We start from the raw sequence: 26,666 nt of genomic DNA, 5'->3' as shown, positions 1-26,666 counted from the left end.
TTAGTTGGCTTTCCTGTTCCCTTCAGAGATGATGCCTTTTCTCTTCGCCGAAGACGTGAGACTCTTGGGCAATTACCACCCCCATTTGTTGGACAAATCTTTATTTGATTCATAGATGCTGCCTTTAAGAGAATTTACATGCTGACACTTTCTTACACCTTCAGCCTGACTTCTCCCCATCTTTCCCATCCCTCCCTACTTTACTGAGTAGGGATGTTTTCCCTTCATGGGTAAACTGAGGGCCAGATTGATCAAGGTTTTGTGTCGCACTTGCGCTATGCAAGGGGGCATAAGGGCGATGCAAAATCAAGTGAGATGAATCAAGCCAACGGAAGGCCACCATGCATGGTTTGATAAATCTAGATTAATGCAAGTCGCTGCCTTGTGTTACTCTGCCCTGGGAAGGCATTCCATGGTTGGAGTGTGGATGTTCTCACCCATCCACCCATAGATTTTGGTGCATTCCCAGATTTATCTTTAGTTGTAAAACTGGGTATGTGTCAAAATGCTACCTCTCCCCAGGTGTGGTGTAACGAGGAGAAATATGTTCCTTTCTCCTTGTTATTTCTTTTTTCTACATGTGCTGCAGAGTGCAGCACACATAAAAAGAGGAAAATGCCTCTTAGGATTGATTTGTGCAGAAAGGTGACCCTTCCTGCACAAAAACAATCTTGCGTAATATAATAGTATATATGGTGCATTCCTGCCTGTACCCTTTAACACTGCCAGCACGGTGGCTTGCTGTGTTGCGCTGCATGAGTAGAATGATAAATATGGCCCGAGTGTGCTTGGATTTATTTCATGACAACTTTATAGTCTTTGCATTTTTGATTTTGAATGGATTTGAATAATATTGACTAATGTATTCATGAATTAACTACTGATTTACAACTAATTTGATAATTTGTAAGTGTGCTTCACTTTATTGAAATATATTGACAGCTGTGTTAGCCTCGGTCGGAACTAAAGGTCTAGTCATTTGAGTGTAGCATGTACTTGAGTTTACACTAGAGATTTGCACAGTGCAAAGTGCTGCATCACCAGTTCCATCATCTGCAAAGCCATCACAATAGCCTCTAGAGGCTGTAGTGGATATAAGCTTTTATAAACATTGATGTCCATGCTTCAAGATCATCAAGTGCTGACTGGATTATTTATTTATTTATTTAAGAGTTTTATATAGCGCTGGCCAGACCCGGAGGTTTCGGAGAGCTTTACAACATTTATAGTGAGGGTTATATATCAGGGTTATCAGTGTTTATTATATGCAATTCATGTGTTAGATCTGGCTTTTTCAGAGGGATTTATCCCCAAACATTTTGCTTTTATGCAATTCATGTGTGTTAGACCTGGTTTTTTTAAACTGTCTTTATCCTCAAACATTTTTCTTTTTGGCCTCCTATTTCTGACCTGTTTGTGTTGGTTTTTTGACTCAGGGCACTTTACCACTGCTGAACAGTGCTAAATTGCATATGCTCTCCCTGTAAACAGTGTTTATGGATTGGCGTTTCCATGATTGGCTTATTTGATTTACTACTAAGTCCCTAGTACAGTGCACTGTGTGTGCTGAGGGCCTGTAAAACAAATGCTGCTAGCAGGCCTGCAGCTAGTGGACCTGCAGCACTTATTGTGCCACCCACACAAGCAGCCTTTCAAAGGGGTCTTAGACCTGCCACTGTGGTGTCTGCGCATGTCAACATGGCAAGTGCACCCACTTGCCAGGCCCTAACCTTGCCTTTTATTACATCACCCCTAAGGTAAGCCCAAGGTACACCTGTGGGCAGGGTGAAGTGTACGTGAAAGGAGGGACATGTACTGGTGTGTGTGAAATGTTCTGATAGTGAAATACACTATTTCATTTTTCACTACAGTAAGGCTATCTGTCCCATAGGATAGACTGGGGATTACTTTGTAACATGTTACAAGTTTAACTTCCCATGGGGACATGATAGAAAGATGGAGTTTAATATGCCTGAACTCAGAATATAAAAATGCATCTTTTAATAAAGATGATATTTGTATTGTGTGTTTGAAAATACTACTTTTAGAAAGTGGGTTTTTTCTTGTTTAGCCATCCTGTGTGCCTCTGCTGGTTTGAGGATTGCCTGTCTGGTTTTGAAGTGACAGGGGCTGGGGATGTACATTCTCTCAGACAGCCAATGGAGGGGGTTGAGGTGTGTCCTGCCTTTCCTGAATGAGTCAGGGCTGGGCTGAATAGACCTGGGCTGCATTTTGAGTAGTGGGAGGAGATTTCCCTACACCTGAACAGGCCTGTTCTACCTTACACAATGCCATCTTCACCTCCTGCCAGGAAGCTGGGCCAGAGAGGACAGAAGTGGCTTGGACTGAGCACAGAGCCTCTCTGCCACAAGAGAACAAAGAGAAGTTGAGTATAAATATTGGGGCCTAGACCCCAAAACTTTAGAATACTTCTGGACTCAAGAGGACCCTCTCCAAGGGAGAAGAGCTGGGAAAGCTGAAGGAGAAGTACTGCCCCTTTTCTGTGTGCTGTCTGGGGTTGGTCTGCAGTGGCTGTTTCTGCCAAGGAAAGGACAAAGACTTTGCTGTGTGCTGGGTATGCTGCTTAAAGAATTTCTCCAAGGGCTTGAAGTAGAGCTTGCCTCCTGTTCTGATGTCTCAGGGACACAAATACTTCACCACCAGCTCCCCTGAACTCCATTGCTGGGAGTTCTGAACTGCCAAGAGGTACCTGTTCCTGTGTTGGGCCTCTGGAGGTAGTTCCTACTGCTAGGAGCTGAGAAAACCTAAAGCAACTAAAGAAGTCTGACGCATACGCACCTGTTTCCGACGCAACACTGTCGTGCGGGAAGAATTCCCACGCATTGCTGCCGTGCCACTGGAGAAAGCGATGCAGCGCCTGCGAACGCCTGGTACCGCCAAGCATATAACACGTATCCTCTGCGCTACGGTTTTCATGGCGGTTTCTCCAGGAAAACCGTGGTGGAGAGGAAACAAAGGGGGCCCTACAGTTCCCCCTTATGTGCCTCTGAGCCCTGAGATGCACACAGGGGGGCACACAATGTGCCACCCCCTGTGTGTATGCACAACAATTCCTGCAAGCATGTAGTGTACAGTCCATGCCGTGCAGGAACTGTTTTTGGTGTTCCCATTGCAGTACCCATTTTCAGTGCACCACCGTGGGACCACCAAAAACAAAGCCCGCCAGACAGGATGAAACTCCAAATCTGGCAGGCGGCCTGATCACGGCTTTGGTGGTGCGGTGGCGGGGCGGACCCGGCACCCCACCGTCAAAATCCTAATCAGGCCCTTGGTCTTTGGAACTAGAAATCATCAATGAAATTATGTACAGAAGACTAATTACTGACTTGATCATGTAAACAAACTTGGAAATCTATTTGGTCTGGCTACCTTGATATATATGGCTAAATTTCTACGCAAATCCTAGATTATATTTGATAGTATTAAAGTGTATTCCAAATTTAATGGTTAAGAACTATCCCTGTATTCTGCCTGTAATTTATTAGTAGGTTTGATGTCATCAAATCAAGCTTCTGACGTTTCTAATTAATTATATGAATTGAGTTTTCTGTTATTGTTTGAGTACATTTTAATGTTTTCTCAGTCTTTACAAATATATTCCTTTAAACAATGAATCTACAGCCAAAATTACAGAGGAAGCTCCAGAGGACATCAATGTTTTAGGAGTTTGGAGGGACAAGTGAGGAAGTTATACTCCGAAGGAACAACAGGACAGTGTGAATGAAAACGGGTGCACCATCCCGTTATTCCCCATTGTCCAAATATGCCTACGCAATTTTGCGGGGCATGAAGCGATGGTGTAAAAATATGGGGGGATATTCTCAAGAACGTGTGATAACCATCGAAATTTAGATTAACGCAACTTTGCATATCGCAGTCCATCGTGAGAAAATACCACTGTCTTAACGTCCGATTCCCAACCCGGCGTCACCATGCGATAGCAGCATGATAATGTGCCAAATGACCGCGTAAAAAACAACACGACAAACAAAAACATGCGAAACACGAACGCCCAAAAAGTTGCGATGCCACAAAGCGCGAAACCAAAATCAGCGAAAACCAGCAACAGGCTTGCAATTTCCACACGTCATGCGGGAAAATGCACTATAAAAGCAAAAAAAAAAAAACACCAAAACCTATTCAAACTGCATAGCACTATGGATGCACCAGGACCGAGTGCAGAGCACAACCCGAACTCCACAAGCCCCACGGAGGACCAGCCAGGAACCCCGTGTTCAGGGAAGGGCAAGGAGTAGAGGAAGACTGGGTTCAGTGCTCAGGAAGAGCGGATCATCGTCACGGAGGTGATAGAACACCATCAACAACTGTTCGTCACCTCCACTGCGGCACTGGCAACTCAAACGGAAATATGGCAGTCCATCGTCACCAACGTCAATGCAGTCGGAGTGTCGAGGAGGTCAATGAAGGTCAAGAGGCGCTGGCATGAAGTGCACAGCCAAACCAAAGAGAAGCTCGCCGCCAACAGAAAGGCAGCAAGGGCGACTGGAGGTGGGCCTCCTGTGCCACAGGAGGAGCTGGATGAGCTGGAGCAAATGGTGGCCACCGTCATCAGTGTGGAGACGGTGGCAGGAGTTGGAGGCCTGGACACAGCTCAAAATGACCGGACGCAACAGCAACAGGGTGAGTAACCACCAGGGACTGGGGGTACAGGGGGAGATGGGCACAATGGCACACATGCACAATTATGTGTAGCACACTGCACACCCACAATGATTGTGGAACATGTCCCTGATACCCTTGGCACACTGCAGCACACATAGGAACACCAAGTAGGCCCCCGTCCACTATGTGCACATATGGGCCCCCTCCAAATCACCAACAACACAACCGAGCCATGCACATGTGATGAATACAGAAAAGCAGTGGCTGTGTGAGCTACACTGACTATGCAAGTGACACTGCATGACCGATAGCATGGCAGCAGCCAAAATACATGACATGATGCACGATTCGACATGGAGGTGGCCCAGTGAGGATCACATCCATAAAGGAGCAGGTCACACTCTAACATATCCACGTGCACCCACAACACATGCCGTCCAATACAGGCAGCAGACGAACAATGCACAAGGCCACAAAATCTGTCCAAGAACACATATGACCCAAGTCACAAACATTTCAGCCCCCGAAAAGCTCACGATTCAAAGGCACACCGCCTCAAAGGGATAAGGATACACGAAATCAGAGCTGCAGGGGCAACTACCCTACAATGCAGCACACACACATAGCAATCACAGAACATCAGCAATGCCGGCAATGTGGTTTAAAGTGCAACACCTACACCACAGGACAGAGGACACAACAGGTTCCGCTTGTGCGTAGTAACTGGCCACTCACATCTGGCATTGACTGACACTGTATGATGATAATGTACGGGTACTACCACGCATCCGTCATGTAGTCGAAAATCCCACTGTATGCCATCAAATAGCCAGCTCTACCTAAACAGTCACAATGTGCATTGTCATGCAGTCTGTATGTAAACATCTGCAAAGCGTCAACATACAGGGGAAACTCTGTTAACCTGCATCTTCCCTTAACATTGCAGAGGGACAATCAACACTTACTGCAGAGCAGACCACAAACCCCATCATTGATGATGTAGAGGACAACCTGCACATATGTCAAGACACCCTCCAACGGATAATTGACAGCCTCCGCAGCCCACCCCCAGGAGCAGGGCAGGCCAGCTGCCTCGAGGTGACCCCACCACCTGCACAGACCGCACAGCAGGAAACACACACAACCACGGCTGTCTCCCAGGACCCCCACAAACAATACATGGAATTTCAATGCCGTGTGTTGGGTTGCCAGGTGGAGTTGGCGGATCAGGTGCGGGTGGGTTACGGACACCCCCTGTCTGCACCATGCTCACTGACAATCCTTGGCTGACCTCGCTGGGGCCATTACTCGGATACAGGAACAGTCCACCAGACAGACACCAGCGATGACAGCACAGAGCTGGCACAGATGAGGAGGACAATGGAGACCATGGAGCAGAAGCAGGCTGGAAGAATGGCTGCCACTGCTGAACACCAGTGAGATGTAGCTGGGATCTTCCATGCCCTGCAGTTCATCATCTTGCCATTGCTGCCACTGAGCCAGTCCCAGATAACTGCAGCAGGAACTTCGACACACACATCTCCGGCCCCTGATGTGTCAGTGGCACACAGTGATGCAGCCCCATCACCTTCGCACCCTGATGTGTCAGTGGCAGCCAGTGATGCAGCCTCATCACCTTCGCACCCTGATGTGTTAGTGGCACCCAGCGATGCAGCCATTACACTGGACACACCGGACACAGAAGAAGTATCAGAGGAGTAAGATGTGGATGGTAATTACTGTGTGAGGAAGGAGGTAGCATCCATCACCGCCAGATGGCCTGATCCTGACTGGTTCAGCCCTATGCATCTATGCATCATGCCCTGGGACAACACCTCCGAATGTCCCCCGGAATACTCTGCGACATCCACCTGGACCCCGTCATGGACTGCCACATCTTCACTGCTTGACAATTACACAGCAATCCTGCTGCGGACTGCATTCTCCCTCTTCCCAATCACTTTTCAATCCCCAAAGGACTCTGGTTGGCCCACCACTGGGCTTCCATGTTGTGTGGGCTCCGATGACCATGTGCAGCTCCAGCTCCGTCATTCACCAGAATGTGAATAAAACATTCAAAATCACACAGATGTGCCATGACTATGTTTACTCATGTATGAAAGTATAGCTGGATGTAGGGACAATGATTGCACAAGAAGGTACACCCTGGTGAATGACATCAATGCCCATGTTTATCCCTGAGACACATGGCCAATTGGATGACTGTGAATGTGAGTACTAGCTGTGTCTCCAATGCACATTAACAGCAATCTCACAACCAACCCCCCAACGTAGGCACACGTCCATGTATTGAATAGGGCTGTGTGTAGGAATGACCAAATCGGTAGCAGGCCAGGAGTGATGTGCTACATCACATGTGACAACAGAACTTCACGTCGCATACCTACTCATACATATGTGTGGACACATTCTGTTCTGATTTATGACATTGCTCCACATGGTCAAAGGTTATCCCGGTGACATTCCTGTTCGTGGGCCAACAGGGGGCGCACTGTCAGGTCATAATCCAATTCAGCTACCATTGCATTGGATAGGCAGACCTCATGGGCCACTCGAATGTGCATGATCGACAGTGGAACCAGGGCTGGACGCAGGTGATGTAGGCAAGACGGAAACTCAGACGGGAACTGATTTGCAACACTGCTATTGGCAGGGATCGCAACAGATGCAGCATTCGTGCATGGTACAGTTCCACATGACAGGGGTTGTGCATGTGCCCAGGGAATGCCTGCCTTTGAGTTTGTTGGGCTCGTGGCACCGGCACTCCTCAGACCGGCAGAAGTTCGGTGGACGATAGGCCACAGCTCTGGGCAATGAGTCGTATGTGTGTGCGACGTTTGGACGTATGGGTAGTTTTTAAATTATGTGTCAAGGGTATCCCTTGCAGATAAAGGTCGTGCAAGGACAAGTGTGTGTGGAGTGTGGGCACGTTGGTGTTTCATTAGAGCAGTTCATGGTGTGGGAGTCATCGGAGGCTGGTATGGTATCTCACGCAGGGTGTGCCAGTCACATTCAGGACCAAGGTCGGGGGCTTAACTGCCCTTCAGTCTTGTGTGTTGAGACAAAGGGGCTTTCATTCCTGATATCAGTCTGACTACTGCTTTCATTTCTTGAATGTGATGTGGACTTCGCGCTGACTTTGATGCCATGACTGTGATTTGGGGTGCACAGATTTCGAGACACACGCAGCTGTTGGCATGTTTGCATGAGCCAAGGGCCCGATTAGCCTTGCGATCCTTGTTCAGTCTCTCTCTCTCTCTCTCTCTATTTCTCTCTCTCCCTGTCCTTTGATGAGTGCCTGATAGACCTTCTTATCTTGGATATTGTCTTGCAGGCTGTGAGTCACAGATTGTCCAGGGAAGCCCCGCCATGACTCTTCAAAATAGTTGTTTGGTGACAAATTAGGATGTGACATTTTGTATGGTCTTTCAATGGTGAATGCATGAATCAGGATTTCAGTGCTCACATGTATGTTGATTGTTGCAATTGTACAAGGGGGATCTTGAGGGTGGTGGTGGTGGGTGTTGTGGCCCTCTTAGGTGTACGGCACGCAGGTTCAGTGGCTCCATGGCATCTGTTGTTCTTCAGGTGTGGCTCTGGGCTGGGCTCTCTTTTCTGGTGCAGGTTGTAGTCCGACTTTGCACCAGGTCGGAGCAGGTGTTAGTTTCAGGTGCTTACGCGCCTTATCACATGTTTTGTGACCTTATCGCAGATTAGGCTGGTCGTTGAGAATGTTGAGATGTGGTGTTGTGGCTTTTTGCACGGAAATGCCTACTCTGCATCTCATTAGCGATAGTTGCCGGGGTCATCTGTGGCGATGTTTTTTGGGGATGCTATCGCCGGAAGCACCAGCTTGTGAATGGGGCGGTGAAAGTGCGGTGTGGCGATGTTTTTGGGGCATGCTATCGCCGGAAAACTAGTGATATTGGCTGTTTGCACCAACTTGTGAATGGGGCGGTAAATTTATCGCAACTTTGGCTGCGATAAAATGCAGATAACTCAGCGATAGCTTCTTGAGAATATGCCCCATGGAGTTTCAAGCATTCTCCTCCTCGCAGTGCTTAGTTTATTTAAAAAAAAAAAAATGAAGGAGTTAGCCCGAGGTTTTTCACCACGTTGTTGAATTCCAGGGTTGCAAATACGATCTTTCCTCCATACCCATCCTCTTCCTATCTCTGTATACCATTCTTCTGTGTTCTTTTTCAATACGGATTTCTCTCTTGTCACCGTTTTTCCTATATTTCTCTTTATCCTCCCTTCTCCATTTTCTGCCTCTCTCTCGCACCTAGAGTCAAAGTTTGCAAAAAACACGTCAGAGCCCCCAGAATTTGGATCCGGGGCCAGGCATATCACAGGGGAGGGAGCAGTATACAGAGTGGACAAATGTGCCTCCCACTACCAACATATTGGGTGCAACACTGTCCCAAATATAGAATCCTTGCATTTTTGCTAATGGCAAATGAATGATGTCAAAGGCTCTACACAGCCTACACCTCTCAAATGGAAGTAATTGCTTATAAGAACTGTAAAATAAAAAAGTGCATAAGCATATTGTTAGCCGATACATATCTGATAAACTTGTAACCTTTAGGCCGTGCCCTGCTTTTTGCTTTAGTAAACTTCACTTTGAAACTTAAAATGTTTCTCAGCCCTGCACCTGTCATTAAAAGAAGAGACATAGACCGCAATTGCTTTGTCATAAGCTTCAATCCTGAAACACTCCAGAACAAAGTCTTAGATCAAAGACTCGAAAACCCTCCAAAAGGGCAAACAAGCAGACCGTCAACCATAACTTGAGAGACAGCTGTGTGGGAAACTTCAGCACGGTAATTGGAGTTTGAAGCCTCCATTTTAAGAGTACCGAGGTTACAGGTGCATTTTTCTTTTTCTTCTGGTTAGTTCTGATTTATGTATCCTTGGTATAAAAGAGGAAGCATGACATACATCCAACAACAATTGGTTGGATGATTTATTAAAAATGACATAACGAGGGAAGGATGCAACTTTTTGGATGAAATAATTAATTAGTAGGGCTGCGCAGGACATTGTTGTGTGTAAAACAACTGGCTCTGGAAAGTTGCATATCTTTACTTTTTTTATAGTTCTCAGCCTGAGACTTTGTTAAGCTTTATGACGTTTTTGAACTTCACTTTATTTCATGTAATGACCTAGGAGTCTTCAGCAGCAGTACTCTATCACCGTCAACAATACGAAATCATAAGGACACAACACCCACAGTTGCTCGACTCTTATTAAATTTTCTTACTGCATTCGTCACTTTAAACTTTGGTTTGTTCAGTGAATGTCTAAGGATTTTTCTTTTGTGAAGCAAGGTTATTACCAGGCCTATCTATAACGCCACTTTAACCTTAGTTTTTTTCAGTGGATTTCTAGGGATTTTTTATGTGAAGTAAGATTTTATTATCATACATAATTATCCCAGCTCTCCGCTTTGGCCGTGCATGGCGGGGTCTAGGCACAAGGCCTGGCCTGCTACCAGACACTGCACCCAACCTCTGTGGGCACCCAGCCCCCCGCCACGTTAGCCTTCTGCTCTCCACATTGGGGTGCTGGCCTGTGTCCGCACCTGTCTCCCAACCCCCCCACCCCTGTAAGCACACATGTGCCTGTGGACAGTTTTCAGCCTTTGGTTGTGCGAAGCATGGGATTGAGTGGCTACCTACACCATGCATGGCTTTCTGCTGTTTGCAGCATGATATTGGGCACCAGGCCTGGCCAGTGCCCAAGCCTCCACAGGCAGCCAGCACACCACTGCTGGCCAACACCACATGGTCACACAACACCAACAGACATCCAACAATTTTTTGTCTTTTTTTTTTAGTTCCACAGAAATCTTGCCGTAAATGTGGTAATATGTTAGTACTTAGAAAAAACGTTTGATAGTAGCGCACACCTTGTTGTGTTAAACTGTGTCAAAGCTTCTAACCAAATTCATAGTGTATGCGTGCAGTACAAGGCCTGGGAGCTGCCTGTCTCTCAACAATGTTATTGTGATGTATGTCAAGTATAAGTGTACCTGAATCCTAGTGCGCACAGTGACAATGTATTAAACGTGCACTTCAACTTAAGTTCACATTGCATTTATTGAATAATACTCATTCCCCACCCTGTTCTCACTTTTTATTATCTGGAGGAAGTCGCCGCAGATGCCCCTGCATTGGGGGGTGGTGAAGTAACAACCTTACTATTTGAGGATGACACATTAGCAGTCTCTAAGACCCCTAGTGGTCTTCAACTCCTTCTTGATTGCTTCGTGGTCTTCTGTAATCCGAGAGGCCTGGAGGTTAACACTTCGAAAACCAAGCTTTTGACGATGAACCCCCACAAATCTTTTAAAAGTAAACTGACGTTGGGGGGGATTCCTCTGGAGAGAGTTGCCACCTTTGACTATCTGGGTGTGACCCTTTTGGAGTCCATGGCAAGGAAGTATCACATAACCAACAGGAACGTACAGCAGAAGAAAACCTCTGGGGCACTGATCAAGAAGCATAGGACCTCCCAAACCAGACCGATAGCAGCTCCGCTCCAGAAATATGACCAGAAGGTGGTAGGCTCTGCCCGGTATGGGGCGGAAATCTGGGGATTTGACAATCTAGAGGGCCTTTAACATATACAGAAAATAATTTCTTAAGATCTCTTTGCTCTCTTCTCCAGAGTACCCCACTCATCCCTCTAACACTAGATATGAGTAGAACAACTATAGCGGACAAAGCAAGGCATCGTCCCCTTCTTTTCTGGTTGCGACTCAAACAAACTCCTGAGCTCAGTCACTATGCTGTAGCCTTTGCAGAAGGCTACAAACATGATCGCTTCAGAAAAAATAGGGTGGTTCACCAAAGCCCAGATACTGTTTTCAGCCATAGGCCTGGGATCTACATGGGATGCCGAGCAGAGAAGTTGTTGAGACCCACTATTGGAATTGGGTGACGCAGACAACTGCTTCCCACTCACCGGCTAGACGCCTAACATTAGAGTTTATGGAGTTTAAGTGGCTATGTACATACGAACAGTATATGGAGGTAATTGCGACCCCACAAGATAGAAGGATTACATTCAATTTAGATTCCGCTGCCTACCTGTGAATTCTTTCACAGTGGCATGGCAGGGATCTTCTGAGGTTGCGCAGTATTGCCCAGGCTTCCGTGGGATAGTGGAGACGATCAAACACATCCTCTTCGTATGTCCACTGTACATTTCCCCGAGATCCAAATGGCAAGCCCCAGCATGTAGGCGAATGGGAACTCGGTGCCATCAAGAAGCATTCCGTATTCTGAAAACAGACTCCAGGCCAGTGGCAAAATTTCTAGGGAAAATGTGGATCATCAGGCGCCATGCACTAAAGAAACAATAAAGTGTCCTTCCTAGAATTGTTAATGGTCCTTTTAACTTGTTTAAATAACATTTTATGTTTTTTATCTCTCATTACCTAGATCCTTTTACTCCGTGCCTCTTTTTCTATTTAGTAAAATACTTTTTTAAATATCAATAATAAGATGATGTTTTTAAAATGATTGCCAAATCTTGCTTATACAGTGTACTATCGATACATTGGTACTAATGAATTTTAATATCGTTTGCACTTGCACTTTTATGGTCCCAACAACCGAATAAGGTAATTTTGACTGACTACTCATTCAATATTTTTTTTTAAACATTTTAAATTTGTTGTGTTATTCTTTCGCTTTTCGTATATATATTAAACATAAATGTTCAACAGTTGCAGAATAAATCAAAACATAAGTAAGTTCTCAAAACATTCTTCATCTTTAAGTCCTTGCGTTGCCCAATGCATTTCAGGACCAACTGTTCCCTCTTCAGGGGCCTGTATAGAAACATATAAGTGAACATTTCTGCTGTCACCAAAACCTATCTCCAAGACTGGACAACACCCATTGATAATACTCAGCATTTGGCCCTTTCATTGATATCACCACAGTAAGCAACCCAGTGGGTGTTTTCTATTTTTTATTGTCATGCCCAAGTAGTCTCTGTTATTACCCACCGCCTGTCACCCATCAGTGCTGTTCTGCTAATAACAACCAGGTTCAATTAAGAGAAACCACTATTCCCAAACTCGTGTATACACACCTTTATACTCACTAAATAATGGAATCTTCAATCCTTTTAATGAGGAACAACAAGTCACCCAGTGTTTTTGTGGCTGAACGTAATCCTTTAGCTCACAAAAAAAACTCGCTTAAATGTATATGATTAAGCAAATGCGTATATTGCCTCAACATACCTGTTGGACTTGGCCCTTTTTGCAGGGTCATCCCAGAACATTTTGCCTTCCTCCTGTATTTTTTTCTGACCTGTTGGTGGTTTTAGGACTCTGGGCACTTTACCACTGCTGATCAGTCCTAAAGTGCATACGCTCTATTTGTAAATTGTGTTATGGATTAGTGATTCCATGATTGGCTTATTTGGTGTACCTTTCAGACCCTAGTACAGTGCACCATGTGTGCCCAGGGCCTGTAAATCAAATGCTGCCGGTGGGCTTGCAGCACTGATTGTACCACCCACAGAAGCAGCTTGTAAAATGTGGCTCAGGCCTGCCATTGCAGAGCCTGTGTGCAGTCTGTGACTGCCATGTCGACTTGGCAAGTGCACACACTTGCCAGTCCCCAAACCTTCCCTTTTCTGCATGTTAGTCACACTTAAGGTAGGCCCAAGGTAACCCTGTGAGCAGGGTGCATTGTATGTGAAAGGTAGGACATGCTCTGATGTGTGTGGCATGTCCTGATAGTGAAATACTGGCAATTTCGTTTTTCACTATTGCAAGGCTATCTGTTCCCATGGGCCAGAATAGGGAGTTAGTTTATAACATCTTATAAACAGGAACAAGATAGGAAAATAAAGTTTAGAATGCCTGAACTCAGAATGCTAAAGTGCATCTTTTAGTGAGGGTGATTTGTACATTCTGTGTTTGAAAATACCACTTTTAGAAAGTGGGTATTTTCTTGTCTAACCATCCAGTTTGTGTATTGCATGTCTGGCTTTTGGATGACAGGGGGCTGGAGAGGACTGTGGCTCCAGAAGTCTGATGAGTCAGGGCTGGGCTGAATAGACCTGGGTTGCATTTGGAGTGGTGGGAGGAGTAGCATCTTCACCTGAATAGGGCTGTGCCTGCCTTCCACAATGACGGCTCCGCCCCCTGTGGTGTGTCTAAAGCCAGGGCTCACACTGACAAAGGAGGTTGTTGTGCAGTTCAAAGTGCCCTACAAAACTGGTTTTGGCTGGTAACAGATACTCTCTGCCTTCAGAGAACAAAGGATTTTGGTGTATAAAAAGAGGGGCCCAGACCCCAGACTTTTAGATCACTTCTGGGAATCAAGAGAAACCTTTGCCAACGAGAAGAGCCGGAGAAGCTGAGGAGGAATACTGCCCCTGTGCTGTTTGCTGTCTGGGGTGGGCCTGCAGTGGCTGCTTGCTGCCAAGGAAAGGAGAAAAGGACTTTGCTGCTTGCTTTGTCATCTTGAGGAAGATCTCCAAGGGCTTGAAACTGGGCTTGCCTCCTGTTCTGAAGTCCCAGGGACACAAAGACTTCACCACCAGCTCTCCTGAATTTCCTTGCTGGGAATTCCAACCTGAAAAGCGGTGCCTGCTGCTGTTTAGGATCTCTGAAGACTGTTTGTCGCTGAGAGCTGGGAAATCAAAGCAAAACACCGAAGAAGCGTGTCGCGTCCGCACTGGTTTCCCGACGCATCGCCGAAGAAACCGTTGCAGCACCGGTAGCGGCTCGAGAAATCGCCGCAGCTGCATGGATCCCGAAGCAAGCCTGCTGTGCAGCTGCACGAAGACATGCATCATACCGGATCAACGCATCGCGGCACCCAAGACTGTCGCATCGCTTGGGGCCCGCAGTAAGAAACAAATGCATCAACTCTCCAAACGGTAGGGAAATGACGCATCACCTCCCTTGTGCCGCAGTAAGGAAGAGACGCATCCCCTCCCCTGAGTGTAAGGAACAGACACATCGCCTTCCCTGCGGCCATTTTGTTTGCTTTGCCTGTCACATCTAAGGTACTATTAAGAAAAGTGTTGCATTTACAACTTGCTATTTTTAATATTGTATCGTGGATTTTTGTCACTTGGTCTTGTTTTGATTTAGATAAAGTTTACTTAGTTTTCTAAACTGATGTGGTGTCCATTTGTAGTGTTTTCACTGTGTTACTTTCTTTTTTTTTTTTTTTTAATATTTTTATTTTCATCATCAGAAAGGGCACATTTATACGGTAAAACATAGACTGGAGTTTTAGGATTTGTACATCAGGCAGAAACCATAAAAATAAAAAATTGAGAAAAGATCATAGGAGACGCAAATTATTTCATATAATACTAACAGATACTAAATTATTCCATCAAAAGCCATGGGTCTCCATAGCGCTACTAATTTGGCTAAAGAGCGAATTCCCCTTGCCTTCGCCAAGGCTGCCTCTAAACCATAAATTTTTCTAATGATAGCCCAACATTCCTCAACCGAGGGCGGTGCAGAGGAGACCCATACCCTGGCAATAGCCAGTCTAGCAGAAACCATCAAGATTGAGAAAAGGCGTGCAATGGCGGGATTATCCTCCTTATACCCCAACATAATTTCAAGATCAGTAAGTGGATGATCCAGCCCAAGTTTAGACTGGAGTAGCTGTTCCATTTTCTGCCAATAACCCCTCAGGTCTGTGCATGCAATAAACATATGTAGTAGATTAGCTGCATATAGTCCACATTTAGGGCAATTTATTTTATCCCCTGTCATATTACCCTGAGCCCATTTGGCTATTTTAGCCTGGGTATAGTACAACATACAGGTAGTACGTACTTGCTGAAGTTGCAAACTAGTAGAGTGGACCGAATCCTTAACGTTACCTAAGGCTTGTTTAATCATTCTAGATGAAACCGCTATACCCAGGGTTTGACTCCAGCGTTCAGCTAATTTCTCACTACCGTCTGATCTAAAACGATGTAAATATACGTACATTAGCCCTATCAAAGATTTGGTTTTCCCTCCATATATACAATCCCAGATGTTTGACTGCATTATCTCTGTTACGGCCAAATTAGGAACCAAATAATCTCTAATCTGTAGATATTTAAAAAAGAAATGAGCAGGAAGTTTATACGCTAGGCGCAGATTTTCGAATGATTTGATTCCTCTCTCATTGTACATTTCGCCCAAGCATGTAACTCCATACTTCACCCAAGATTTGCCTGCTTGGTCCTGAAACACCTCAGGGAGCAGAGGATTCCCCCATAGTGGAAATTTTTCGTGAAATATTGGTAGTTTACACCTAGCGGACATATCTCTCCAAATATATACAGTATCTCTAACAGTCTTAAACTTCACTCGCTTGAAATAGTTTGGGTCCCTTATTCCATATAAGAACATGTCCCTCTGGCTTCCTAAAATAAACTCAAACACTGAGTCTGTCTGATCCAGACCCAGCAAACAACGGAAATGACCTCTAAATGAAGCCCAGAAATAGATTTTAAAATCCGGAAAGCCAAATCCGCCTTGTTCAAATGGAGATTTAAGTAGCTCAATTGCTCTCCTAGATTTTTTATAACCCCAAATAAAGCTACTACAGATCCCCTCAAGTTCAAAAAAATATATATTAGGACCTTTTAAGGGAATCGATCGAAACAAGTATAAGAATTTAGGGAGTATTTTCATTTTAATTAGATTACACCTGCCAAGCAGTCCTAGAGGAAGCCTATGCCAAATTTTGAACAGTTTGATAGTTGCGTTTAGGAGTGGTACATAACTTAAATCAATAATCTGATTAACTTTGGCTATTATCTTTACCCCCAAGTAAGTCACAGTTATACAAGCCCCGGAGATAGATTTTGGAATCCCGGCCGTAATAAGCACTTGAGTTTTGTTAGCATTCAATTTATAGCCTGAGACATTGCCATATTTCTCAGCTTCTTCCTTAATCCTTATCGCGGCCTCGCTTGGATTAGTTGCATAGACCGCTATAACATCTGCTTATGCCGTGATCTTAAGTTTAAAAATCCCAGATTCCAATGGCTTAATATGCATAGAGGATTGTAAAGTGCGTAAAAATGGCTCTATATATAGGGCGAAAAGTAACGGAGACGGGGGACATCCCTGCCTAGTCCCACACAAGATCCGAAATGGTATTGATCGGGACCCCATATAAAACAGCTTGGCCTGAGAGTTACAGTATGGAGCCTGTACACAGGACCGGAACTGTACACCTAAACCAATCTTAGCCAATACAGCCCATAAAAATTCCCACCTGACGCGGTCAAACGCCTTTTCGGCGTCTAGAAGGATCATTCCAAAGTCAATATTGATTTTCTCTGCAAAGTCGAATGCTCCAATAGCCATATTGACATGGGCAGTAGTGTCCCTCCCCAAAATGAACCCATGCTGTCTTTCGGAAACTAATCGCAGCATAAGCGGAGCTAGACGAGTCGCCAAGATCTTTGAAAATATCTTGGCGTCCGTATTAATAAGAGAGATTGGCCGGTATGATCCGCATTTTGTTGGTGGTTTACCCTTTTTTTAAAAGAACACAATCTGTGTCGTATTCCACGATTCTGGGACCTCACCACTAGTGGCCACATATTGTATTACCCTAGTAAGGGGCAGAAGCAAAGTCTTTTTAAAAGATTTATAAAATTCTAATGGCAATGAATCGTCTCCAGCCGCTTTCCCCATTGGCAATGCTGACAATGCCAACTCCACTTCTTCTATCGAGAATATCTCATCTAACGTAGCAGCTCTCTCGACATCTGCTACTGGAAGACCGCTGTTATAACATAGTGTCTCATCTCGATTTGGTGCCCAAGTGAGAGAATAAAGCTATTGATTAAACAGCAAAAATTGTTCTAAGATGTCTAAAGATTCGGTATGCAGAAGCCCATCTATTCCCTTAATATAATTTATCCTAGTTTTCGCCTTTGCCTCTGCAGTCTGATAAGCCAATATGTGTCCTATGTGCTCCCCATATTCATATTTTTCTAAGCGATGTTTACTATAGCTGGCTGCCATTTTATCCCTTGAAAACTTTTTCACTAGGGTTCTTGCGTCGATTAATGAAAGAAGCATAGTATCTTGAGCCATTGAATCTTTCTTTTCTAACTCAGCATGTTGTTTCTCAATATTACGTAAAGTACGCACCAGTATCTCCATTTCATTTTTACGCTTTTTATTCTGAATATATATTTTTTTGTGATACCACAGACATACGCTTTCATTGTGTCCCATACAATTAATGGGGATGCTGACCCTGTATTTACTCTGAAGAACTCCTCCAGTTGCTGAGCAATGTTAACCAAGTATTCGCTGTCCGTCAACAGATACGTAGGGAAGGAAAATGGCCGAACTTCCTTTTTCTCGGTTTCAACCCGAAAAGAAAAAATAATGGGGTTGTGGTCGGAAGTCACCCGGGGGCATATTTCCATCTTTGATGTTGTGATTAAGCCGTCAGAAACCAAGGCCATATCTATCCTAGAATACGATTTATGAGGGGCTGAATAAAATGTATAGCCCGGTATTGTTGGATATATGTGTCTCCAAGCATCCTTAACAGACTGAAGCCTTGCCATTTGTAATATCGCAGCACGGGTCGTACGCATTCTAGAGTTAAGGCTTTTTCCAGTAGAGTCTATACCATAATCTATGATGCAATTAAATCCCCCATAATCAATTTTACACCCTCCCAATTTAACAATTCTAAATTAGGATATTCAAAAATAGCGGGATCATCCACATTAGAACCATATATTGCACAGGCCACATATTTTTGACCCCACAGCTCAAGCTGAGCCAATGCCCAACGTCCCCATTGATCGGACTGGCTTTTGATCACTCTGCATTTAAACCTCTTATCTTTTAAAATAGCCACTCCTTTTATAGATACTGATTGAGTGGTACAAATAATAGTATCATACCATAAGTGCTTCAGCATGTTTCGATCTTTGTAAGCAAGGGGTGTTTCTGTTAAAAAAAACAATTGAGGCTGATACATTCGCAGCTCTTCGCGGACTAGCTGTTGCTTAGTTGCGCTATTGAGACCAGCCACGTTGCAGGCCATACATTTAATCCAATTCATGATCTAATTTCTGGCTTTTGAATAGGCCCCCTTCTGCTGCCTCTAATGTCCCCTGAAAGATAATGTTTACTATTATACCGCCTGCTGATCCAAAAAAAGAAGGCTAGAAACCTTCCACTTGTTTACTATTATACCGCCTGCTGATCCAAAAAAAGAAGGCTAGAAACCTTCCACTTACCCTAACCCGGAAGTGCCCTAGTGATGATGATTTTCTTTGCCCCATTTCCCCACCCTTACCCTTTCCACCCTCCACCAGACTCTGATAACCACCCACCACCCTGTCCCTTAGAAGAACACTCCCCCCAATTAACAGCTGCCGCTGATGAGGCAGCCCTACAGAGCCACAGCCAAGAAGGCCATCCCCACACCCTTTCGTTCTATATCAATAAATTCCCCTTTTTTTGTTGAGAGAGAGCGCTTAATTTAGCCTATTGCTAAAAAAAAAGAGAGAGAAAAAAATCGTGAAAAGCAGTGCTCAAAATCAACATTAAGAGAAGGAAGAAGACAATGACAGATCCACCTGATTAAAGAAAAAAACAGAAACCCCCACAGGCCAATTAGACTCTTAGTTCATATCTGTAAATACCATAAGACCCTAAGACCCCTATTGTACATCTTCTCCGCAGCTTCTGCTTGCCACTTGGCCACTGGCTGACTTGTTTCTTTTTCTTCCAAGAAAAAATAGGTATGACCGTCTTTAAGAACTTTTAAGCGTGCGGGTTCTTGCAAAAAAGCCTGATCTCCAAGGGCTTTTATTGGGTCTATAAATTGACGTAGTCTCCAGCGTCTGTCCATTGTAGCTTTACTTAGGTCAGATCTTACAAAAAAAGTAACTTATTCAGCTGAAACTGGAGAGTTAGGTCGCGCTTTCATTGCCACTGCCTGTCTCAGTAAAAAATGTACTAAATAAATCAGGAATGGACGAGGGTATTGACCCCCCTTATTCCTCTGGACTAATGGTAGTCTGTGAACCCTTTGCAGTTGAGAATCCCAGTCCCAGTCAGAGAGATCAGGAAAGGCCTTTTGGAATAATTGGACCATGTAAGCCCTCAGGTCCGCCCCTTCTGCCCCTTCTGGGATACCAAAAAGCCTAAGATTTAGCCGGCGCTGACGATTTTCCATGTCCTCCAACTTGATCTGTATGCCTGAGATCTGACCCTCATGCTTCTTAGCAAGAACATCTGTGAGTGCTGACAGTTCTTCAGTGACCCTAACTGTGTGCTGCAAGTCTGAAATATCTTGAGTTAGCCCTCCAAATTTGTCCGCCAACTCCTGCAAAGACTGTTGCATTCTGCTGTTATCTTCTCGGACCTGCATATAATGTTGTTGCGCCTCCTACCTTTGCTCATTTAAGGACTGTAATATGAGTGATGGTGTCAGCACTTCTTGGCTACCTGTTGCTCCTTCCCCTAGTTGGGACACCCCCTGGGTGACATGAGCTCCTTCTGTAGCATGTACATCTCCAGAGACTGGGAGTATAGATTGCATCCCATCCGGGACCCCCAGCTTGGAGCTAACCTCTACTACTATGGGCGAAGGGTGGGCCTTCGCTAGATTACCCTCGATTGGGCTGGTACCCGAAAGCCGTAATGCCATTGTCTTGACGCCTCCCTTCGCTTGCACCCATTTCCGTAAAGGGCTATTGTCGGAGATGGCTTTCCCACGTGGAGGTGCCACGCTCTGCCCGCCAGGTACTTTTTTTGTTTTATTGTTAGCCTTCCCTTTCCCTTTCTTACTCGTAGGTGATTTACCCATAGCCTGTGTGGAAAGTTCCGTTAGTTCTTCTACATCGTCAAATGAGCCCGACTCATTGCCTTCACCTTCCTCTGAAATGCCATCTATAGCAGCGCAAACCTTCGCGCCAAATTCCGCTACCACATTGGCCCTCAATATATCAGTACGATACTCTCTTTGATTTGGCTGGCTTAGATTACTAGATGCATCAAACGAATTGATGGAATTGATTGCATTGGATGGACTCTTATCGGATCTCTCAGGCGTACACATAGACTGAATTAGCGTAAGAGTTGAGGACTCTGTTATACAGCCTCCAGCCCCATCTCCGCCATCCATATTGTCCATATTGTCACTGCTTGCGGCACTGACCGCCACTGAGACTGTGTCAGTAGTAATAATGTCAGCAATATCGGTAGTGGCACTGTTGCAGTCAGGGATCGCCGCAAGCAGAGCGTCTACAACTTTGTTACCAGAGAAATGCTTTCCTGAATCACCCGCGAAAAGTTCTGATACATTCCCCGTCTGCAACAAACGTGAGAGCGGCTTACTGATTGCAGTGCCTGATCTCTCCACCACGTTTGCACCATCGAATATGCCTGCTTCCCCTACAGCGGCATTCCTGCCAGTGCGGGTGCTCCCCTGGGCAGTTTTAGGTGGCGCCATCCCTCTCCTAGCCTCTGACACTGAGACTGCTGCCGGAACCACTGCAGAGGGCAGGCCTGACCAGTTGAGCACCGACCGGCCAGCCAGTCTCCAAAGGAACAGCTGAGACGCCCACAACAGCCGCCCGGTCCTTGCCGTAGAGAACTGCCACATTCGTTGCGTTCCCGGTAAGAAGTACCAGAGCTCTTGATTCAGTGGTTAATACGTCGAATGCAGGAGCCGCTTTAGGTGCTTTTAGATGCCAAGGCGTTTAAGTGCTTATCTCCGTTTCTCCGTTTCTCTGCTTACGATCGTAGGTGCGGGGAGAACCTCACTTGGCTGCTCTCCGTGGCGGCTTCAATCCGCCATCTTGACCAATCCCATAATCGCCTCCTCAACGGCCTGCCTGTGATGCATCGTTTTCATTGTGTTACTGTATGTGTTCACAAATGCTTTACACACTCATCTGAGATAAGCCTGTCTGCTCGTGCCAAGCTACCAAGGGGGTGAGCAGGGTTTATTTTAGGTGTGTATCCCCCTTTCCCCGACTAGAAGCAAGGGTCCCTATTTGGACAAAGGTGCCTACCTCTGCCAACTAGAGACACCCATTTCTAACAATACCCGACTAGATAAATTTGAATTTCCATAGCTTACGTTCTTGTAATTCCTTGCCATAACTATCCAATCGTTCATTAATTTCATCCAATGTGATCTTCTATGTGTCAGGTTCCACTCTAAGGCTAGCTCTCTTTTTGAGGGCACTATCCCTGTGGACGGAGACAGATTAAGGAGTTCCAGCATAATGGGGAAGGTGCCTGGTGCTCATTATGACAATATGTGTGGGGGCGCAGGGTCCAGCAGACAGCCTGATTTGACTTGGTTGAGTAGTGCAGGAAGTCCTTCCTCAGTGATGTGGGGGATGTGTTGGGCATACAATTCTCTGATGGGACATCATTGAAAGTTTTGTTCTTTTGTAGCAACAGATAGATATCGGATATTTTGTCCTGAAAGAATACTGCCAATTTGTTGCAGCGTGCCACTGTAGGGGTGTGGAGAGTGTTTCCAGTTTTAGCAGTGATGAGGGATTTCACAATTTTAAAGAGTTCCCTTGGGGCGTTAGATGCCTGGCTAATTCTGGGACTTTTTAATTTCTAAATAGTAGTTCCTAATTACATTTGGTGGTACTTTACACTTTCTGCACTCATTGTCAGACACACCATCCCACTCCAGTAAGTACAATAAGCGTCGCACTGCTCTGGTTCTTGCACTGTAATAACAAGGTACTAACAAGGTACTATGCCCTGCCTTGTGGTCCTCATTCTACTTACAGGGTGCAGGGGGTACTAGGGGTTTGATGCAATCACTCCTATTTGTAAGTAATGGTTTTAAAAAACATTGAAATACTGATTTGGGCTGAAATACTGATGAACATTAATAACCCCTCTATTGGTGATCTTGAAACCTGTAAGAAAGGCCTGAAACAGCAATCGAGGGGATGGGGATAAAACTGATTCTAGTGGACATCTCAGACAATCATCAAGAAATGAGTCTGGTCAGTGTCAGCCGCTGCTAGATGTCAAATGGAATAAAACAGCCTTTAGGCCTACCTGGTCACTGGGGTAAAACTGTGACTACAAATAACAAAAAGTCCAAAGAGAAATGATTGTGCCAAGAGACTAAAAGCAATATTATTGTTTAAAAAGTTTCATCTGGCCATTTATTTATCACGCATTTCTTTTTTTCATTACTAGCATTACCTTTTCTCACCCCTCTATGACAAGGACATACAAACAGTATTCCTTTGTGGTATATCTAATTATGTGCAATAATTAGTCCTGAACGGGGCATGTTCCATTTTGTCAATCTTACATTTTGAGTACATATTTCATGTATCAAGTTAGCAATAGGCACAATACAGTATCAAATCTGTAAAAAATTTAAATTTTTAGAAAGTGATGCAGTCAAATTGAACGTATTGCTGTAAAATGTAACAAGTGAGTTGTTTTTCACCCTTGAAAAAAGTGCTGCATAGAGTTAAGAAACTTTCCTCTGCAATCTTTTAGAGATTTTCACATTCAGTACAAGGATGTTATGTAAGAGGAAACACATTGAAGATCACATAACTTTTAATTTTAGTTTGGATGGAAACTTCTGAACATTCGGGAGGAACTTGTAGCCTTCAGAGACCAGGTTCGGACTTCATATGATCCTCTAGGACTTCTCTTCGGCTTTTGACAATATTGACCTCAATACTCTTCATCAACTCAACCTCGGCTATTTGCATGGTGGCATCATTAGCATTGTCTGGCAGCACGGAGATCAGTCCTCTCACTTATCTCTTAAATATCTACATGATCCCACTAAGTCACATCTTGGTAGTCCATGATATTGACTACCTTAGGAATGCAGAAAGTATCAGTGTCTTCTGCAGTTCTAAGAAGAATCTGCGGACCCCCAGATGGGACCCTGAAAGAGGTTTAGCAGTGGATGATGCACATTTGGCTGTGATATGGGGAACCTCATAAACAGTGAAACTGCCTGAAAAATGTTTAGCACTGGATGAAGCAAAGTTGGCTGTGATCTGGGACCCTCACAGAGAGGGGAAGTGTCTAAAGGATGTTGAGCACTGTATGAAGCTCAGCTGGATGTGATGAGGGACCCTCACAGACAGGAAAACTGCCTGAAGGGTGGTTAGCACTGGATGATGCTAAGATGTCTGTGGTCCAGGGACCCACAGAAGCAATCTTCTCTGAAAGAGGTTTAGCACTGGAAGAAGTTCACTTGACTGTGATCTGGAACCCTCACAGACAGGGAAACTGCCTGGAGGATGGTTAGTACTGGATGAAGCTCAGTTGGCTGTGATCTGGGGATCCTCGTAGACAGGAAAATTGTTGAAGCACAATGGTTGTGCCAAGAAACTAAAAGCAAGATTATTGTTTAAAAAGTTTCATCTGGCCATTTATTTATCACATATTTCTTTTCCTCCTATCATTACCTTTTCTCACCCCACTATAATAGAGACATAAAAACAGTGTGATTATGCAGGGCCTGTAACACGCTGGGTTAGCCATTATGTGAAGAAGCAAATAACAGTGGTTCTTTGAACAGTGAGCTTTCGCATATTAATTAATTTTCCATTTTGTTACTTTAATAATACCAGTGGTGTGCAGCCTCAATAGCAGGTTGAGCTATTAGTATAAGGTAAAGTCATTTTAGTACACTAAAATATTCAAGAATCCTCCTGCTGAGATCCATGAGAAACGTAATTTGTTATATAAATGCATCATTAGAATTATGTACATCTATTTTGCACAGAAAACCCTCATGTTTATCTGACTGTTAAAATGTTTGCATAATTAAAGTTCCAACAGTTTTTTAGAAAAGTAAAATTAAAAGAGAATAAAGTATAAGAAATCAACTAAACATAAGTTATAAAATCATAAAAACCTCTTATCTTATAACCAAATAAACAGACATTGACAAACCCAATAGGTTAGACTTGAGTGCAATGTGTGAACACAGCATCCACGCACACCCATTCATGCATACGGATAGCAACGGACCAATTTTCACCCATGCACACAGATCAGAGTGAAGCAGGCCCTCCTGCAACGACACCTGTAGGCACCAATACACAAAGACCACCTGACTATGTAGTCAACTATACACACCAATGGAAAGGTCTGTGTTAAGTTATGTTGGTTGCATGTATAACACTCTAAGCCACACTACAGCCATTTCAAAGTGCTATGAGTGTAATTGGTTGCCAGCCATAAGAGTTTGGTTAGGAAGGGAGAAGCAGGAGATGGGTCAAACAGTGCAAGTAGTCCGGTCCTTAGGGTGAGCTAGTAATGAAAGACTTAAAGATGCCAAGCTAAGACAGGATGCAGGTTATTTCTTTATTCCCATGCCACAAGGCTTGGATACCACTTTTCTTTAACAATTGCAAAGTAAGTCTACAGACCACCCCCTAATCCGGAGGTACTTTGGCATCTTTTTGGATAAGACATTTGGTAGGTTACTGAAATGTGCCAGACTTTGAATTAGAGGTAATAAAGTGTTTGAAATAAGCGGAAAAAAATAAGGAGGAGGATATTAGAGAAATGAAGATAAAACTCTAACGTAAAACCATCTGGTCCTGGAGATTTGCCTATTTAAATGTTTTGAATGCCTTAGATATTTTGTTATGGTCCAAATTAACCGCTAACGAATCAAAGTCCAAATCTGAGTGAAGAGGATGAGGTATAGATTGTAAATACACCTCAATATCAGATTGTTGGACAGGGATATCGGGGTATATAAAGTTTCATACAAATTAAACTCCTGCAAAATACCCTGATGATTTGTAATCAAAGTACCCTGTGAAGTCATCAGGGAATCTATTATATGTCTTTATTTCTTTAATTTCAAATAGTTAGCTTCTAGCTTACCAACCTTGTTCTTTCTACCATAATACCTTGCACTATTTCTGAGTAAGACAGCTTTGGCTTCATTAGTGGATATCGTATTTAAGTGTGATTTGGCTTTAATTAGATTTTGGAGATCAGCTGGTGATTTAGAGGAAAAATACTGTTGTTCTAAAGACCTAATTGAAGAAATCAGCGAAGCATGCTCTTTAACATGACCTTTCTTTTTCTTAGCGACATAATCTACTATAAAGCTTTGCTCTGCCACCTTAAATGTGTCCCACAGTAACATGAGAAGAGTTGTAAACTGTAAAGAACTCAGAAGTGATTTTTAGAAAGGAAGTAGAGGATTGAGCATCTTGTAGTAGAGAATTGGTAAATCTCCATCAACGCAAGTCAAATGAGGGGGAAGCAAGTCCAAATCTGTAATAACCATAGCGTGGTCAGAAAGTATTCTGGAGCTTATACGAGAATGTACCATAAATTCTGCGAGTGATTTAGAAACAAAAATATGGTCAAGTCTCGTAAGGATACCATGTGAGGATGAATAAAATATGTAATCACAAGACAAGGGATTGGATAGTCTCCAAGAGTCAACCAACGCACTGTGAGAAATAGTACAATACAATTGTGTATGCATCTTGAGAGATATGAACTGAACTGGAGATTGCCTGTCCAGAAATGGGTCTATAATTTCATTGCAATCACCTCCTAAATTAAAATAGGAGTCATGGTATTGTTTACATTTTTGGGTTATTAGAGGCCAGAATGCATGATCAGGTTGAGTGGAGCCATAAACATTAAAGATGGTTAGAGGGATATTATCTATTAAATAAAAATAATAATCCATCTACCCATATAATCTTTTTCTTGTGACAATACCACAACATTAAGAGATTTCTTACACAAAACAACATTCCATTTTTAGGTCTCGGCTGTCGAATGCAGCGCGCATGTGCTGCGCTAGGCGTCCAAGAGCTTCTTGGAATCATTCCGAAGCTCTCGGATGTGGAGCTGAGGCCCCCCAAGTGTCCGCCTTGTCTGATGCCATCTCCGGAGGGTGGGCTCTGCTTGCCTCAGCTGCTGCCAGTGACAGAGCTATGCAGCTTCCCCATGA

This window comes from Triturus cristatus, chromosome 8 (genome assembly GCF_964204655.1).
Source record: "Triturus cristatus chromosome 8, aTriCri1.1, whole genome shotgun sequence".
Taxonomy (NCBI): Eukaryota; Metazoa; Chordata; class Amphibia; order Caudata; family Salamandridae; genus Triturus; species Triturus cristatus.
Note: the sequence above shows the minus strand (reverse complement) of the source record.